A 15285-nucleotide genomic window follows, 5' to 3' on the forward strand; every position below is an offset into this window, starting at 1 on the left:
AGTCTGTGGTATTCTGTCATAGCTACACAGATTAAGACAAGGTAGCTAAAGTACTCAAATTCGTAGAAGCAGAAAGTAGGATGTTGTTAACAGTGGCTGAGTGGGATGGTGATATGGGGAGTTGTTTTTAATGGGTATATATTGTCAGTTTTGCAAGATAAAAAATGTTCTTGGGATCTGCTGCACAGCAATGTGTATATAATTAAAACTACAGTGCCTTAAATTTGAAAATAGTTAAGATGGCAAATTTTGTTATTTGTTTTATGCTAGAAGTTTAAAAACGTCACAGCCATTTTTACCTTATGGGCTGTACAAAAACTGGTGGCGAGTGAGATTTAGCCTATTAGCTATTGTTTGCCAACTCTTGATCTAGGACAAGAGGGAAATTAAAATGGAAAGAAAAGATAGGTTTTTCACCCACTCTAGAGTAAAATATAAGTGGCATATGAATAACAGACTACCTGCTCCCAAAACCCTGTATTGTGAGTTGAACTGTATTCTCCCCTCAAAAAATATGTGAATTCCTAACCCCTGGTATCTATGACTCTGGCCTTATTTGGAAATAGAATCTTTACAGATGTAACTAAGTAAATATCAGATCATTAGGATGGGCCCTAATCTGATATGACTAGTGCATTAATTAGGAGAGGAGAAGACACACACATACAGGGGAGAACGCCCTGTGAATACAGAGGCAGAAATTAGAGTTAAGGTGCCACAAGCCAAGGAACACCTAAGGCCACCAGAGCTGAAAGAGGCAAGAAACGTTCCTTCATGAGGGCCTACAGAAGAAGCATGAGCCCTGCCAACACCTTGACTTGGTATTTTTAGCCTTCAGAACTGTGAGAGAATAAATTGTTGTTTAACCGCTCAGTTTGTGGTACTTTGTTATGGCAGCCCTAGGAAACTAATACACACTATTTGGAATGGAAGCTGTAATTTAATAATCTATTAAATTCTGTGTTACAATAAAAGAATGATGTAAAACATAATAATTGTTACCCAGGAGAGTAAAATCTAACTGGAAAAACAAACCTAACACTCATAAAACAATCTGAGAATACCGGATTATTTAAATACTACACATATGGGGTATGTGTCAGAAGTAGTAAAGAACATTTAGCAATCTCACCATAAATTAAACTGTTCATTGAATTAAGTTTATAATGTTAAATGGTACAACTTAGTGTATGAGATAAGTAAGTTCAAATACATTGCACTTGCTATTATTATGTTTAACCAAATAGCTACTCTCTCCAGTCTATTTCATATACTTGCCAGTTAAAAAATATTTAGCATAGTCACTTGCCAAATCATTGCACATTTTATTAATTATTTATAGAAATATGAGGTAAACTCCATTTACTAAAGAATATTGCCTCTTAGGGCTGGTCCGTGGCTCACTTGAGAGAGTGTGGTGCTGATAACACCACGGCCACAGGTTCAGATCCTTATATAGGGATGCCCAGTTAGCTCACTTGGGAGAGCGTGGTGCTGACAACACCAAGTCAAGGGTCAAGATCCCCTTACTGGATCTAAAAAAAAAAAAAAAGAATATTGATTCTTAATGAATTTTACAGCAACTGAGAGAAAAATATCTGTGCAGGGCAGAACACATTTCTTAGTTCGTTATGTTCCTAATGTTTCTATCCTTACCATAACCTAGTATTACTAAGCAATACTAGCAACACTGGAGCCTATGGTAATAACAGGAGTGAATACCAAACATTGTATAGCATAGAAGATAGAAATTAAGACTGACACGTCAAATTGCTGAGTTAAAAACCCACCTAGCTGTGTGACATTGTGGAAGTTATTTAACACCACTGTCTCAGTTTCCTCATCTGTAGAATGGAGATAGAAATACCTCCAGCTAATTACTCCATAGGGCTGCTGTGAGAATTTCATGATATCATTCTTATAAATAGTGTATCACAATGTCTGGAATATAATAGTAATAGTAAGTACTGAATAAATGAATAAATGAAGCCCAAAAAAGAGATCTATTTTAGTACAATAAAATACAGAAAGTATTCTGGCAAGAATTTAATCTTCTTAAGGAAAATAAATTATTGAATTTTAGGTAATTCAACTGGCAACAGACCATGGTGAGGAACTCTATTGAGCTATCCAGCAATAAAAGCAGATGAAACAGAAAAAAATAGTGACAAAACCTGTAAGAGGCTAAATATGAGATGAGGCTAGATCTTGGTGCAAAGAAATGTTCAACAAAACTGAAGGGTAAGGATGGGTTGGAATTGAGAAGGGAAAAAAAGGCCCAGAAGAAATGCAATTAGGAGGCAAGATCTGAATGTCTTCAGGATAAAATCCAATTTAAGACACAAGAATCAGCTATAAATTTAGTAGAATAGGGAAGCCACTTCCAAATATAAACCTCCCAGTGGACTCTGCGTAGTTTAGAAAGTGTTATGGAGAGCAGAAGTGAAGGATGTATTAGACATTCTCAGGTATTCTTTGTATGTCTTTGCCTGGCTAATTGTAAAGCCATTTTATTGTGAATTACATGTACCATCAGTGGTTACTTTCATAATAAATGTGTAGAGCCGGGGTCAAAACTGGAATAAAAATATAACATTTCCATAAGTTCTAGTGAGCATGAAGTGAGTAAACTGTGACTCCTCTGGGCAAATTCTGAGTGACTGTTGCTGATGAGTAAGGGGCTGATGGGGGACAGTGGTCGCTAGAAAGAGAGGTTTTTAATGGCTTATCAGAAGAAATGCCTTAGGGTCTATTTTCCTACACAGTAAAAAATCCATTTAAAATTAAAACTCTAGCAGGAAAATAAATATCTACAGCAAATAAAGTTTTAAATTTGGCAACAATAACAGAGACCTTTTACCATAGAAATAGCACACAATCACCTCAGAAAACATAAGCACAGGCACAGAGTTCTCAGAATGGAAAGGTAAAAAGTACAACTATGGCACTCATATAAGCAAATTAAAGGGGACAAAAAAACTTTATAAATGTCAGTGATTGCATACTTGATACTTAAAGACTGTCTTTTGAGCATGTGCATAAATGACTAAGAATGAGTAAATAATAACCAAAGTAATATCTCAACAAGATAGGACTGTGTGGAACTTAAACTATATGAGGCATGGCACATGAGCACAGATTGAACTTTCTAGAAACTATTCCCTTGGCCACAAGGGCTAAAGGCCACTAGTTCCTTAGTAAGGTGAACTAGAGATTACTATCAGAGTTCATAGAATAAATTTTATAGTTCATATATATATATATATATATGTATATTTCCAATTCTTAATTTAGAAAACAAGTCCTCATCCTCTTAAAGCCTTGAATTAAATAACCACTCTGGCTACTAATATGTAGATAATTAGACTAGCGTACTATAAGTCAACATTCAGGGGTCCAGAATGGGTAAACACAAGGAAATAAACTTTAAGATATTTAAGATAATAACATATATTTCTCTCTAGGCATTTTACATATTATAATCAGTCCTCCCTGTCCTTAATACTTGACATAACAGATGACTTTGCTAAATATGAATACTATGTGTTTATAAAAGACAACCTAGTAATTGAATACGGTGTGTACTTTCATTTTATAATTTCCTTATTAACTTTAACTTTGAGACATAAGAAAAATAGACCATTCAGATGCTTTAACTGCAGCATCCAATTCCTGATTGTCTTACCCACAAATATGGAAATATATTGGAGGGCTGAACGTGTTGCTTCTTTTTGGCATATAAAGCAAAGCAAGGATGTAGAAAACAAGAAGAAATATGGGTGGGGTGCAGGCAGACAATGGAAGCAAAATGGGCCAGCCAGCAGCAGTAAGTGTTATTTTCTAATTTTCTCTTATTTTCTAGCTCCCCATGATCCAGCCCCAAGTAAATTTCATTATCTGAATTATAGCAAATTTTCCTAGGCAGAGAGAAAGAACCAATATGCATAAACAAGTGCCAAACTACACACTATTCTCTATAATTTCAATAGGAGCTCAGAGAAGGGAGCCATCAAACCAGTTCCTTTGTTAATTTAGTTCTTTGTTACCCCTGGCAGTACTGATTGTTGCTTTATACTAATTTAATCTGAGAAATGAAGTTGAGGTGATGGGAGATATATGAGAAAACATATTTCTTCATCATTTTATCAAAATGTGTAAGAAAGATTGAGCAGAAATATAGGAGGCAAAATGTTGTAAGTAAACCAGCAATAAAGAACTCTTATGGGGGCATGATATCAGCAAGATGGTAGAACAGAAAGCCCTTTCCCACAATGGACACACAGATTCAATAAGATGCAGACACATTCATTTTGTGAAAAATTTGGAAACCAGTTAAAAGGCTCCTGCATCCTTGGTGAGTGCAAAACCAGCCACATCAAAATTAGTAAGAAAATTTGAGCCATCCTATTGTTGGGTCTCTACTCCCAGTACAGTATCATACAATTGGGAGAAAATTCCCAGCTCCCATCTTCTCCCTGGGGAGAGAGGGATAGGACTGTACCATGTGTCCAATGTTCTAATTTTTCTTAGAATTGCCAGAGGCCCTAACTTCTGTATTGTTTGTCTTGGAACATTGACAGGACACAGGATATTCAAGACTCCTAGGGGTCATTGAGAACAAAAATGGCAATTTGGACTAGCATGTTAACACTCATCACAGCTCCTTTCCATGGCTTAGCCAGCATGAAACAAGTAAGTAAAAGCAACCCATACTTCAGCTTTTCCCCAGGGAAAGAAAGAATTGTACTGCATGTCCAGGGGTTATGTGAGGGACTGACTTCTGCTTTGGTATTTCAGAGCATGGATGAGACCCAACATACTTAATATGCCTGAGGGCCACTAAAAATAAAGATAGTGGTTTGGACTACTCTGAAGGTTTGAAAGACCCCCTAGAATTTTTGGCCAGGCTGATTTGTGAGGACCTTCTCCTGTAGGCTGTTTGTCTAATGCACAAATATTAACACAAATACTCAAGGAAAATGAAGAAACAGGAAAATATGTTAGGGAAAGGTGTGGACATCCAGATCCAGTAAGCCAAATGAGACCCAACTAAGATAAATCCAAAGAAATCCACACAGTGAAACATTATAGTCAATTTGCAAAAGTCAAAGGCAAATAAAATTCGGAAGCAGGAAAATAAATTTACTTATTGTGTACAAAGAACCCTCCATAAGATTCTAAGCGTTTCTCAGCAGAAACATTGCAGTCCAGAGAGTGGGATGATATATTCAAATGCAGAAAGAAAAGAAAAGAGAGAGAGAGAGAGAGAGAGAGAGAGAGAGATGAAAAAGAGATAAAGAGTTTTCTAGACAAACAAAAGTCGAAAAGGTTCATCAACACTACCAGAACTATCTTACAAGACATACTAAAAGGAGTTGTTCAATTTGAAATAAAGGGATGCTAAATGGCAATACAAGAGTGTAAGAAAGCATGAAACTCACTGGTAAAGGTAAATACTTATATAGAGACAAATACAGAATACTGTCATAATGTAATGGTGGGTAAATCATTTTTAAATTCAGTACAAAAGTCAAAAAACAAAAAATATTAAAAATAACAATGTGTAAATTTTAATTAATACACAATATAAAAAGATGTAAATTGTGAAATCAATGACATAAAGTGTGTGGGGGGAGAATTAAGTGTGGAATTTTTATATGTGATCAAGTTTTATCAGTTTAAAATAGACTGTTATAAAGTTTTTTTTTCTTTTTAATGCAAGCCCCATGGTAACCAGAAAGAAAATACATGTAGAAGACATACCAGAAAAAAAAGGAATCAAAGCATATCAATTTTAAAATCAATAAATCACAAAGGTTGACAGCAAGAGAGGAAAAGAGAGACAAAAGAACTAAATGATAAACAAAAAACAATTAATAAAGTAATTACTTTATTTTTTATCATAAAAATTTGTAAATGTAAATGGATTAAGCTCCTCAGTCAAATAACATAGATTGACTGAATGGTTAAAAAAATAAGATCTGACTATATGATTTCTACGAGAGATTTGGTTTAGATTTTAGGATACAAAGAAGCATTCTAGCAAATGATAACCAAAAGAAAGCAGGAGTGGCTGTTACATCAGTCAAAAGACTTAGTCAAAACTGTCACAAGACACAAAAAAGAACATTATGCAATAAGTAAAAGGTCAATTTACTAGGAATATATAACAAATATAATATATGCACCCAAAATCAGAGCACTAAACATACAAAACAAGCGTTGACACAACTGAAAGGAGAAATATACAAGAATAGGAAAAGACATTAATCCCACTATCAGTAATGGATAGAATGTCCAAACAGAGACTTGATAAACAGCAGACTTGAAAAACACTATATAACAAATGGACCTAACTAACATATATAGAACATCCCACCTCCCTCCACAGAATATATTCTTCTCAAGTGCACACAGGATGTACTACAGAATCGATCACGTTAGGTCACAGAAAAGGTTTTAAGAATTTAAGAATATCAAAATCATAACAAGTACCTTTTCCAAGCACAATGGAATAACACTAGATATCAATGTCAGAAGGAAAACTGAAAAATTTAACATATGCAAAGAAATTAATGTGATGCATCACATCCATGGAATTAAGCACAAAAATTACATGATCATCTCAATAGATGTGGAAAAAACATCAGATACAATTCAACATTTGTTCATGACAAAAATTCTCAACAAACTGCAAAAAGATGGAAACTCTTTCAACATAATAGAGGCCATATAAAAAGAGCCCACAGCTAATATCATGTGCTATGGTGAAAAGTTGAAAACTTTCCTCTCAGATCAGGAACAAGGAAAGGAGTCCCACTCTTGCCACTTCTATTTCAGGTAGTACTGGGATTCCTAACTAGAGATATTAGACAAGAAAAAGAAATAAATGGCATCCAAATCAGAAAGTGAGAAGTAAAATTGTCTGTTTGCCGATGATATGATCTTATATGTAGCAAATCCTAAAGATTGCATGTGTGCACACACACACGCACACACACACACAAACCATTAGAATTAATAAAATATTTCAGTAAATTTGTAGGATAAAAAATTAACATATAGAAATCTATTGTTTCTATACACTAACAATGACCTATCTGAAAAAGAAATTAAGAAAACTATCCGTTGCAATAGCATCAAAAAAAAAAAAATACTTAGAAATAAACTTAACTGTGGTGAAATATTTTTACACTGAAAACTAGACATTGACAAAGGAAGTTAAACAAAACACAAATAGTTGAAAAGACATCTTGTGTTCATGGATCAGAGGCTTAATATTGTTAAAATATCCATAATATCCAAAGCAAACTACAGGTTAAATATGTTCCCTATCAAAATCCCAAAGGAATTTCCTGTTAGATGTTCTTAATATATTGAAAATAGAACTCTTATGATAATTAAAATACAATAACCAACACAAATAAGTGTTTCATAGCATCAAGTTTTCCTTTCAAACAGTAAAGAAAATTTGATTTCTCAAAATCTTAAGAAAAAATACAGAAATGATTTAAAATAAAATTTTTTGATGTATTGCTGTATTCTGTTTGCTAACATTTTCTTGATAATTTTTGCATCTATGTTTATCAGAGATATTGGCCTGTAGTATTCTTTTTTGTCATTGAATATTTGTCTGGCTTTGGTATCAGGGTTATACTGGCTTCATAGAATGAGTTGGGGAGAATGGCCTGTTTCAATTTTTTGGAATAGTTTGAAAAGGATTGGTATTAATTCTTCTTTAAATGTTTGGTACAATTCAGCAGTAAAATCATGTGGTCCTGGGCTTTTCTTTGTTGGAAGACTGCTTTAATAACTTTGCTTGTTATTGGTCTGTTCAGGTTTTCTATTTATTCTTGGTTTAATTGTGGGAGTTTGTATGTGTCCAGAAATTTATCCACCTTCTCCAAGTTTTCAAATTTGTTGGAGTATGATTGTTCATAGTAGTCTCTACCAATTCTTTATATTTCTGTGGTATTGGTTATGTCTCCTTATTCATCTCTAATTTATGATATTTGGGACTTCTTTCTTCTTTTTTTAGTTAGTCTGGCTAATGGTTTGTCTATTTTATTTATCTTCTCAAAAAACCAACTTTTTGTTTGATTGGTCCTTTGTATTGTTTTGGGGTTTCTACTTCATTTAGTTCTGCTCTGATCTTAATTATTTCTTTCTGTCTACTACATTTGGGGTTGGATTATTCTTTTTTTCCCAATTCTTTGAGTTGTAGTGTTAGGTTGTTAGTTTGAAAACTTTCTATTCTTTTGATGTAAGCATTTAATGCAACAAACTTATTTCTTAGAACTGCTTTTGCAGTGTCCCATATGTTTTGGTATGATGTTTCATTATTTTCATTAGTTTTAAGAAAATTTTTGATTTCCTGTTTGATTTGCTCTTGGATGAATATGTCATTCAGGAGCATGCTATTTAATTTACCTGTGTTTCTATAGTTACTAGAGTTTTGTTTGTTGTTGATTTCTAGTTTTAAACCATTGTGGTCTGAAAAGATTATACACCATGATCAAGTCAGATCCATCCTGGGCATGCAAGGATGGTTCAAAAAATACAAATCAATTAATGTGATACATCACATCAACAAAATCAAGGACAAAAACCATATGATTATCTCAATGGATGCAGAAAAAGCATTTGACAAAAATTCAACATACCCTCATGATAAAGACTCTTGGCAAATTAGGTATATAAGGAAAGTATCTCAACAAAATAAAAGCCAAATATTACAAAACCTGTGCCAATATCATCCTGAATGTGGAAAAGCTGAAAGCTTTTCCCTTGAGAATGGGAATGAGACAAGGATGTCCACTCTCACCACTCTTATTCAACATAGTAAGGGAAGTACTGGCAAGAGCAATCAGGCAAGACAAAGAAATAAAGGGCATCCAGATTGGAAAAAGATGAAATAAAATTGTCCCTGTTTGCAGATGACATGATCCTGTATATAGAACAGCTGAGAATCTGTACAAAAACACTCTTAGAGTTGATAAACAACTTCAGTAAATTTGCAGGATACAAGATCAACATGCAAAAATGAGTGGCATTTTTATACTCCAACAATGAATTAGCACAAAAAGAGATCAAGGAAGCAATCCCACTTACAATAGTCGCATCCATACAAAAAAATCTAGCAATCAACTTTACCAAGGAGGTGAAAGATCTCTACAATGAAAACTACAAATCATTGTTGAAAGAAATTAAAGAGGACACAAAAAGACAGAAAGACATTCCTTGCTCATGGATTGGAAGAATCAACATTGTGAAAATGTCCATACTTCCCAAAGCAATCTACAGGTTCAATGCAATCCCCATCAAAATACCAATGACATTCTTCACAGAAATAGGAAAAACAATCCTAACATTCATATGGAACAACAGAATACTCCAATAGCCAAAGAAATCTTGAACAAAAAAAATAAAGTTGGAGGCATAACTCTACCTGACTTCAAACTACACTACAAAGCTAGAGTTACCAAAACAGCATGGCACTGGCATCAACATAGATACTCAGACCAATGGAAAAGTATAAAGAACCCAGAAATCAGCCCACAAACCTACAGCCAACTGATCTTCAACAAAGGCAACAATAACATACACTGGGGAAAAGACTGCCTTTTCAATAAATGTTGCTGGGAAAATTGAACATCCATATGTAGAAGAATGAGACTAGACCTGTACCTCTCACCATACACAAAAATCAACTCAAAATGGATAAAAGACTTAAATATAAGACTAGAAACTATAATGATCCTAAAAGAAAACACAGGGGAAAAACTTCAGGAAGTAAGACTAGGCAAAGATTTTATGACTATGACCCCAAAGCACAGACAACAAAAGGAAAAATAAACAGATGGTATCATATCAAATTACAAAGCTTCTGCACAGAAAAAGAAATGACTACCAAAGCAAAAAGACAACTTAGAGTGGGAGAAAATATTTGCAAACTGTGCATCTGACAAAAGATTAATATCCAGAATATACAAGGTACTCAAACAACTTCACAGTAAAAAAACAAATAACCCAATTAAAAAATGGGCAAAGGAACTGATAGACATCTCTCAATGGATGATATGCAAATGGCCAACAGACACATGACAAAATGCTCAACATCACTCAGCAACAGGGAAATGCAAATCGAAACCACATTAAGTTGTCATCTCACCCCAGTTATACCTGCTTACTTCAAAAAGATGGAGAACAACAAATGCTGGTGAGGATGGAAAAAAGGGGACCCTCCTACACTGTTGGTGGGACTGTAAATTGGTGCAGCCATTATGGAAAGTGGTATAGAGATTCCTTAAACAATGTCAGATAGAAGTGACATACAATCCAGCAGTTCCACTGCTTGGTATACACCCAAAGGAATGGGTAGCATCATGTTGAAGAGATACCTGCCCTGTCATGTTTATTACAGCTCTATTTACAATAGCTGAGAGTTGGAACCAACCTAAATGTCCATTATCAGATACTGAATAATGAAAATGTGGCATATATACGCAGTGGAATATTACTCAGCTATAAGTCAAAATGACATATTGTCATTTTCAGCAACATGGATGAAGTTAGAGAAAATTGTATTAAGTGAAATAAGTCAAGAACAGAAAGAGAAGTACCGTATGTTCTCACTCATAAGTGGTAGCTAAAATAATAAACATCTAAATAAAAGAAAGAAAGAAATATACAACATTCCCAATAATGCACTGAACTTTCAAAAGGACAACTGGGGTTAGTAGAAGCAGGGAGGGAGGGGGAAGGGAGGAATTGGTAAAGGGCCATGAATAGCAATGATAGTGAATTATTGAATAAAATAATTACTCTGATGTGAGCACCACATATTTCACATGGGTGTTGATATTCTACTCTGTACCCCACAGATATGTAAAATCAACTTTGTTACAATAAATTTTCAAAAAGGAAAATGTGGTATATATACACAATGGAATACTATTCAGCCTTTAAAAAGAAGGCAGTCCTGTAATTTATGACATGAATGAACTTGAAGGACGTTATGTTTAGTGAAATAAGCCAGACACGAAAAGACAAATACTGTGTAATCTCACTTATATGTGGAATCTAAAACAAAGTTGATCTCATAGAAGTACAGAATAGAATGGTGATTACCAGGGGCTGGGATTGGGGGTGGGCGGATTGGGGAGATACTGGTGAGAGGATGTAAAATTTCAGTTAGATAGGAGAATAATTTAAGAGTCCTATTGTAAATTATGTTTCACTTAAAAATTTTAAATAAAATAAAATAAATAATAATAAATAAAAGGGATCTGTAGTTAATGATGATATATTATACCTTGAAAAATGCTAACAGAGTAGATATAAAGCATTTTCACCACAGAAATGAAAACTATGTGGGGTAATGTATATGTTCATTCCCTTGATTTAGCCATTCCACAAATTCTATGTATTGCAAACATCATGTTGTACATGATAAATATATAAATTTTATTCAGCAATTTAAAAAACATAAAAAACAAAACAAAAATAAAATAAAATAAAAATTTTAAAGTCTCGATCAAACAAATGGTTATTGAATGTGTGTTATAAATGAAATTCATCTATAATAGTCTATAATACATCACTGTACTACATAAAAATGGTTTCAATACACAGAGTAGTTTAGAAGAAATAGATAAATGGTAGAAAAAAACTAGACAGGGATAAGTGAAATTTTAAGCAGAACATATTTCTACTCTCCAATTTCATAGCAGGTTGTCTGATTCTCTGCACATTAAACAGTCTTCTCATGCATTATCTTTGGTGAAGAGATAAGAATAAAGTATTTTGCTTTAGAATCTGGCACATGAGCTTCAGTCAGTGGATGGGAAATAAATCAAACTAAAATTCAGGGGCTGATGAAGTATGGATGTATTGTCCTCCTAGAACTCATAGAAATCTGATCCCCAGTTTGACAGTTTGAGTCACGGGCGTGGATCCTTCATGAATGGATTAGTGCTCTTCCCTGGGGGAAGTAATGAGTGAGTTCTTGCTCTATTAGTTCCTGTGAGAGCTGGTTTTTTAAAAGACCCCGGCACCTTCTCTCTCTCTCTCTCTTGCTTCCTCTCACCATGTGATCTGCTTGTACCTGCCAGCAGCCCGCCACTTTCTGCCATGAGTAGAAGCAGCCTGAGGCCCCTGCCAGATGCAACTGTGCCAAAATTGTAAACCAAATGAACTTCTGTTCTTTATAAATTACCCAATCTCAGGTATTCTGTTATAGCAACACAAAATGGACTAATACAGGGGCCTTCTTCCTCAGTTAAATTTCTAGGGGTCCAATGGTGTGGGACATGTTGAGATATCCCTTCTAAGGTGAAGGATAAGTTCCTTGGCATCTCCTACCACCAAGAAAGAGGCACAGTGCCTAGTGGGCCTATTTGGATTTTGGAGGCAACACATTGCTCATTTGGGTGCATTAATCTGGCCCATCTACTGAGTGACCTGAAAGGTTTCTGGTTTTCAGTAGGGCCCAGAACAGGAGAAGGCTCTGCAACAGGTGCAGGCTTCTGGGCAAGCTGCTTTGCCTCTTGGGCCATATGATCCAGCAGACCTAATGGTCCTTGAGGTGTCAGTGGCATATAGGCATGTTGTTCGGAGACTTTCACAGGCCCCAATAGGTGAATCACAGCAGAGACCCTTAGGATTTTGGAGCAAGGCCCTGCCATTATCTGCAGGTAACTACTCTCCTTTTGAGAAACAGCTCTTGACCTGCTACTGGACTTTAGTGGAAACTGAAAACTTGACTATTGGCCGCCATGTTACCATGTGACCTGGGCTGCCTATCATGAACTGGGTGTTATCTGACCCAGCAAGCATAAGGTTGGGCATGCACAGCAGCACTCTATCATCAAATGGAAATGGTATATACGTGATCGGGCCCAAGAAGGTCCTGAAGGCACAAGTAAGTGAAGAAGTAGCCCAAATAAATGCCCATGGTTCTTAATCCTGCTACACTGCATTCTCTTCCTCAGCCTGCACCTATGGCCTCATGGGGAGTTCCCTATGATCAGTTGACAGAGGAAGGCAAGGCTGGACCCTGGTTTACAGATGGTTCTGCACAATATGCAGGCACCACCTAAAATTGGACAGCTTTGGCACTACAGCCCCTTTCTGGGACATACCTGAAGGACAGTGGTGAGGGGAAATCTTCTCAATGGGCAGAACTTCAGGTAGTGCACCTAATTTTACACTTTGCTTGGAAGAAGAAATGGCCAGATATGTGATCTTATACTGATTCATGGGAAGTAGCCAATAGTTTGGCCAGGTGGTCAGGGACTTGGAAGGAACATGATTGCAACATTGGTGAGAAGGAAATTTGGGGAAGAGGCATATGGATAGACCTCTCTGAGTGGGCAAAGGATGTGAAGATATTCGTTTCCCATGTGAATGTTCATCAAAAGGTGACCTCAGCAGAGGAGAACTTTAATAATCAGGTGGATAAGATGACCCATTCTGTGAATACTAGTCAGCCTCTTTCTCCAGCCACCCCTGTCATCGCCCAGCGGGCTCATGAGCAAAGTTGTCATGGTGGCAGAGATGGAGGTTATGCATGGGCTCAGCAACATGGACTTCCATTCACTGAGGCCAATCTGGCTATGGCAACTACTGAGTGCCCATTCTGCCAGTGGCAGAGACCAACACTGAGCCCCCAAGATGACAACATTCCCTGGAGTGATAAGCCAGCTACCTGATGGCAGGTTGATTACATTGGACCACTTCTATCATGCAAGGGGCAGTGTTCTGTCCTTACTGGAATACTTACTCTGGATATGGATTTGCCTTCCCAGCATGAAATGTCACAGAATGCCTTATTCACCGTCATGGCATTCCACACAGCATTGCTTCCGACCAAGGAACTCACTTCACAGCTAAAGAAGTACAGCAATAGGCTCATGCTCATGGAATTCACTGGTCTTACCATGTTCCCCATCATCCTGAAGCAGCTGGTCTGATAGAACGGTGGAATGGCCTTTTGAAGTCACAGTTACAGTACCAGCTTGGTGTCAATACCCTGCAGGGCTGGGGCAAAGTACTCCAGCAGGCTGTGTATGCTCTAAATCAGCACCCAATATATTGTACTCTTTCTCCCATAGCCAGGATTCACAGATCCAGGAACCAACGGGTAGAAATGGAAGTGGCACCACTCACCATTACCCTTAGGGGCCCACTAGCAAAATTTTTGCTTCCTGTCCCCACGACTTCATATTCTGCTGGTCTAGAGGTCTTGGTTCCAGAAGGAGGAATGCTTCCATCAGAAGACACAAAAATGATTCCATTAAACTGGAAGTTAAGGCTGCCACCTGGACACTTTGGGCTTCTCATGCCTCTGAATCAACATGCTAAGAAAGGAGTTACTGTGTTGGCTGGGGTGATTGACCCAGACTACCAAGGGGAAGTTGGACTACTTCACAAGGGAGGTAAGGAAGATTATATCTGGAATACAGGAGATCCCTTAGGGCATCTCTTAGTATTACCATGCCCTGTGATTAAGGTCAATGGAAAATTATGACAATGAAATCCAGGCAATACTACAAATGGTCCAGACTCTTCAGGGATGAAGGTTTGGGTCACTCCGCCAGTTAAAGAACCATGACCAGCTGAGGTGCTTGCTGAAGGCAAAAAGAATACAGAATGAGTAATAGAAAAAGGTAGTTATAAATACCAGCTCTGACCATGTGACCAGTTACAGAAATGAGGATTGTAATTGTTCTCTCTGTTGTGTTAAGAATACGTCTCTCTCTATATATACTGTACACATATTAAGCAATTATCTTTGTTTTTGTTTCTCTTATTCTTTATCATGTACCATGAGACTTGGTGACTGTTTTAGTCCATTTTGTGTTGCTATAACAGAAATATCTGAGACTGGGTGATTTATAAATATATAAATATTTAAATTTATAAATATATAAATGTAAAGAAGAGAGGTTTATTTGGCTTACAATTCTGGGACAGCTGCATCTGGCACGGGCCTCAGGCTGTTTCTACTCATGGTGGAAAAGTGGCAGGCAGCTGGCAGGTACAAGCAGATCACATGGTGAGAGGAAGCAAGAGAGAGGAAGCAAGAGAGAGAGAGAGAGGAGGTGACACAGTCCTTTAAACCATCAGGTCTCATGGGAACTAATAGAGAGAGAACTCACTCACTACCCCTCCTCCCCCAGGGAGAACATTAATCCATTCATGAGGGATCTGCCCCATGACTCAGTTTCCAACACTGCCACATTGGAGATCAAATTTCCACATGAGTTTTGGAGGGGACAACAC

The 15285-nt window shown here is 36.6% G+C and overlaps 1 pseudogene; it reads left to right on the forward strand.

Annotated features, from left to right (window-relative positions):
• The first annotated feature begins 4623 nt into the window (after nt 1-4623).
• Nucleotides 4624-14725, forward strand: LOC134368146 (uncharacterized; annotated as a pseudogene).
• The last annotated feature ends 560 nt before the right edge of the window (nt 14726-15285 follow it).

Source organism: Cynocephalus volans, chromosome X (assembly GCF_027409185.1).
Source record: "Cynocephalus volans isolate mCynVol1 chromosome X, mCynVol1.pri, whole genome shotgun sequence".
Taxonomy (NCBI): domain Eukaryota; kingdom Metazoa; phylum Chordata; class Mammalia; order Dermoptera; family Cynocephalidae; genus Cynocephalus; species Cynocephalus volans.